Below are 5,000 nucleotides of genomic sequence, written 5' to 3'. Positions count from 1 at the left end.
GAGAAAGAAAAGGAAAAAAAATAGCACTAACAAAGCTACAGGATAAGCCCTTCACTGAAAATGAAAGGCACTGTTTCAATTTCAGTGTCATTTAGCCTAACCTCCGCAACCCCTTCTTTCCTATCAGGAAGTAACCCTACCCTCACCCTCACCCTCACCCCTCCCATACCCTCACTCTCACTTCCACCCCTACCTTACCCTCACCCTCACCCTCACCTTCACCCCTACCCCTACCCCTACCCTCACCCCCACCCCTCCAATACATTCACCCTCACCCTCACTTCCACCCCTACCCCTACTCTCAACCTCACCCTCACCCTCTATCCTACCCTCATCCTCACCTCCAACCCTACCTTTACCCTCACCCTCACCTTGAGTTCTTACCATCTGGTGAGTTACAACGGCCATATAGTGAACGCGGGACAGGCAGAAGCTGGCAGGAGATAGGATGACACATTGTGACAGGATTCTGGTGTCCAAATGCGGAATCCAATTTTGACCGAATATCTACGGTCACTCCCGCTGGCATCAATCGTGGGTTGATCACGCTGACTGTCTCACCAAACTGGCAAAAAAAAGGGGAGGAGAGAGAAGAGGAGAGAGAGAGAGAGAGAGAGAGAGAGAGAGAGAGAGAGAGAGAGAGAGAGAGAGAGAGAGAGAGAGAGAGAGAGAGAGAGAGAGAGAGAGAGAGAGAGAGAGAGAGAGAGATAAATTATTTTGGTTTGGTCTGTTTGGGGTGAGTCTGTCAGCTGAAGACACTTTGCGGTGGAAAATGCTGGTAGTTCGATTGTTGATTGATAGTTGAATGGTTGATTAGGTTGGATGGATGGTGGTAGTATGTGAGTTGAGTTGAAAGATAGTTTTTCTAGTTTTGTTTGTGGTAAATGATAAGAAAGACAACGCCAAGAAAGAAAGCAAGGGAGAAATAGGGATAGGACTATTTCACAGACCCTACAAGGCAATGTTGGGAGACGCAGGAGTTAGGTTGGCAGTCTCGGTAGCCAGTCATATTTTCCTCTTTTTTTCCCCCTTCTTCTTCTTCTTTCCTTTCCCCCTTTTTTGGTGGGGGGGGGGGGGAGAAAGTGCTGCTGGCAAACTTTTGTTTAACAGTTCATGTTGGCAGGTTTCAGGTAGAAAAGATATTTGCAGGCAGAATGTTGCGTGTTGCGTGGCATTTTCCGAATGAAGTATTTGGTGAAAGTTTTGGGTGGCAGAAATTTAGGTGGCCGTCTCGAGCGTCAGAGGAGGTGGCTGACTTGGGCACAGCTTCCTTCCAGGAGGAACTGCCTCGCTTGGGGGACGAGGGAGAGAGAGAGAGAGAGAGAGGAGAGAGAGAGAGAAGGAGGATGAGCGAGAGAAGAGGAGGAGGGAGGAGAGTGAGGGAGAGGAGAAGTGAGGAGAGAGGAAGGAAGAGAGGGGAGAGGGAAGCGGAGGGAAAGGGAAGGGACGGAGAAAAAGAGGTGAGGAGAGGGGAGATAGGGATGAGGAAGGGAAGGGAGGGAGAGAAGGGAGAGGGGAGCGGAGGAAAGGGAAGAAGAGGGGTAGGAAGGAATGCCTAATAAAAGGGAGGGAGAAGAGAGGCTGAGAAGGAAGAAAAAAAAAAGAGTTGAAAGAGGAACAATGCATAGGGAGAAGAGAAACAGAAGCTAAGAGAGGAGGGACGGGAGAGGGAAAACATGGAAGGGATGCAGGGAAGGGATAAAAGGGGAAGGGTAAGAATGGGGAGAAATAAGGGAAGAGAGATGGGGGAACGAGGCAGAGGAGAGAAAGGAAGAGAAGCTGAAAGGAGGGGCGAAAGAAACGAAAAGGACGGAAGAAAAGGGGGTGGGTGACGAAGATGAGAGAGATGGGATAAGAAGTGAAGATGGAAGAAGAGTGGATGGAAAAGGAGAAGATGACTAAAAGAATCAAAGGAAATAAGAAAAAAAGGAAGATGAGAGTTGGCAGATGCGCGGATACCGGATTATCTAGCTTTCAGTAATACACACAAGTTGGGATTTAACTGAAAGGGAAATGATTCTAATTCTGGAATAATTCTAATGATAACAATAATACCCATGATAACGACGATGGTGATGGCAAAATAAAGACGATAATGATATCAATACTGGTAACACCGAAGACATTAAAATAAGATAAGAACGCCGGGGATAACCATGGTAATAAAACCGAAACGCACAAATAGCAAAACGTATCAATTTCCTAAGTGCCACGGCCTCCCAGTGCCAGTTCCTCAAACGGCAGAGAGTTAGCCAGCAGTCACTTCGCGCAGACACAGGAAGAACCTCAGCCGGCAGGCGCTGGTGAAGAAGAGCCTCAGGTAGCAGTTCGTTCCTCGGGCGGCAGAGCCTTGGATGGCAGTAAGAGGTGACAGTCCCGGGTGGCAGATCGTTGGGTGGTGGGAACGGTCCCCTAGGGTGAGCTGCAGCGCCGGCAGCAGCGGCAGTAAAAATGGCTGTCAGGTATTAATGGTGGAAGAGGAGGAGGAGGAGGAGGAGGAGGGGCGGTGGTGGTGGTGCTGCTGTTGCTGCTTTTGTTGTTATTGTTTTGGGGCTCGAGTTGTTTTGCCGGGGTTGTTTTTGCTTCTGTTTTTTGTTTTGTTTTTTGTTCGTGGTTTGCTGTTGTTCCTCTTAATATGTCGACTGTGATTCGTGTTTGCTCAGTCGTAATAGTTCCTCGTCTGTATTAAAGCGAGATGTATGAAATCGCGAAGTTGAGGAGGCGGACGCAGTTGACATCACACCGACACGTATCACACATGTTTGATGTAACAAGATATACAGGTAACAATGCAGATTATGGATAACTTTGATATAATCGAAATCAACTTTCTTATTCAATTGTTCAATTGTAAATATATGTATGTAAATTAAGCTAATATTAAGGTAATGCTAGATTGGATTATCAATGGATCTGTATTACCATCACTTGGATGTACCCAATTAAATATTGCTAAATACATACCTTATAAAACAAGTGTCATTGTAATAATTGTGATCCTGGATATTTGTACATAACTAGCATCTAACTAGTAGATACTTTGCAATAACACAACTAGCCAGAGGTGTTTGCAGTGAAACGTGATAGCAATATATACAGACAATGAACACTAGAGACTCTCTGTTTGCACTTGCTGTTGCCTGAAACATGACGACAACATTGTGGTTTAAGTAGCAAAGACCATCCCCAAGATTACATTGCAGACAACACAGAAGAGATGCATGCTTTGTTCAATACATTTTTTTATTTATTTATTTTTTTAAGAAGAAAGTTCTTATGTTTTCATTATTACCATTTATGTATCATTTTATCTGTAACTTAGTCTGTATAGATTTTATACTTTCTTTCATTTGTTGTTTTTTTTCGCTCTTTTCTTTATCAGTTGATTTATGACAAAGCATTCCAAGGACATCCCTTAAGGGCCTACCGGTGGAGGTGCAGAAACAGATAGCCTTTTGAAATGGAAAGAGTAATATGTCAGAGTTCATGTTGCTCGCGGCTAATGTGTAAGATACGTTGAATGATAATGTGTAAGTGATTACAAAAGAATATCAGAATATATTAGTAATGGAATACGTAAGAAACAGCAGTCATGATGATGGCGATGATGATACCTGTAACAATGATAAATATATTAGCAAGAGCATCATTAGTAGTAGTATTGATAGTAGTAATAGCAATAGCAGTAGCAAGCAACAAAATGATGATAATGATAATATGATAATGATAATGGTATTATCTATACTAATTATAATAATTTAAGATTATTATAAGGATAAAACATACAAAGTGTTGTGTATATAACTATGATTATCAATAATACAAATAATAATGATGATGGCAACATGATATAATGATTATGATAGTAATGATAATAACGATAAGAATAAAAAAAATATATATATATCATAAAAAAATAATGTTAACACAAACATCCAACAGCAAAAAACAAACAAAGAAAAAAGAACACAATAATCAGAAATAAAGCAAAATACAAAGGAGGGAAGAAGTGAGCACCGGAGAACAGATGAGACCCCCCCACGCCCTGGGACTTCGCGCTGGGCCTCCAGGGGGACGTATCGCGGGCGTCGTCAAGAGGGCGTCTATGGTCGAGGGCGGCCTTCGCACGGAGAAAGGCTGGCGCGTCGGAGGGCGGTGCTGAAGAGGATTTGCAGATATGTTTATATATGTATATATATATATATATATATATATATATATATATATATATATATATATATATATATATATATATATATATATATACACACATACATCATCACACACTCACTCACTCACACACACACACACACACACACACACACACACACACACACACACACACACACACACACTCACTCACTCACTCACTCACCACACACCACACACAAACACACACACACCTTCACACACACGTACATAAAGACATACGTACATCATCTATAGACAGAGAGAGTCAGATAGATAAATAGATAGATAGATAAAGAGACAAACAACGAAAGAAAAAGAAAGGGAAGGAACAGATGCGACGATCTAAGATAACTCTCGGAGAAATTCGGGGAAAAAAGCTGGATAAAAAGAGTAATTCTTAAGAACACGGAAAGGAAACAACAACGGACTGGGTGGCGTGTAAATAATGAAGTTGATAACTTGGAGGAAGGAAGGGAATGATGGAGAAAAGAAATGTAAAATGGGGAGAAAGAAATATACGATTATACATGTTCTTAGGTGTGGGCACACGCACACACACACATGCACACACACACACACACACCACACACACACACACACACACAACGCACACACACACACACACAAAGACACACACACACACACACACACACACACACACACACACACACACACACACACACACACACACACACAAAGACGCAAGTATATACACACACATCCGTTATGAGATGAAAAAGTTTAGCGATAGAGAAATGAAAGAGAGAGAGAGAGAGAGAGAGAGAGGAGAGAGAGAGAGAGAGAGAGAG

Source organism: Penaeus monodon, chromosome 5 (assembly GCF_015228065.2).
Source record: "Penaeus monodon isolate SGIC_2016 chromosome 5, NSTDA_Pmon_1, whole genome shotgun sequence".
NCBI classification, from domain to species: domain Eukaryota; kingdom Metazoa; phylum Arthropoda; class Malacostraca; order Decapoda; family Penaeidae; genus Penaeus; species Penaeus monodon.
Note: the sequence above shows the minus strand (reverse complement) of the source record.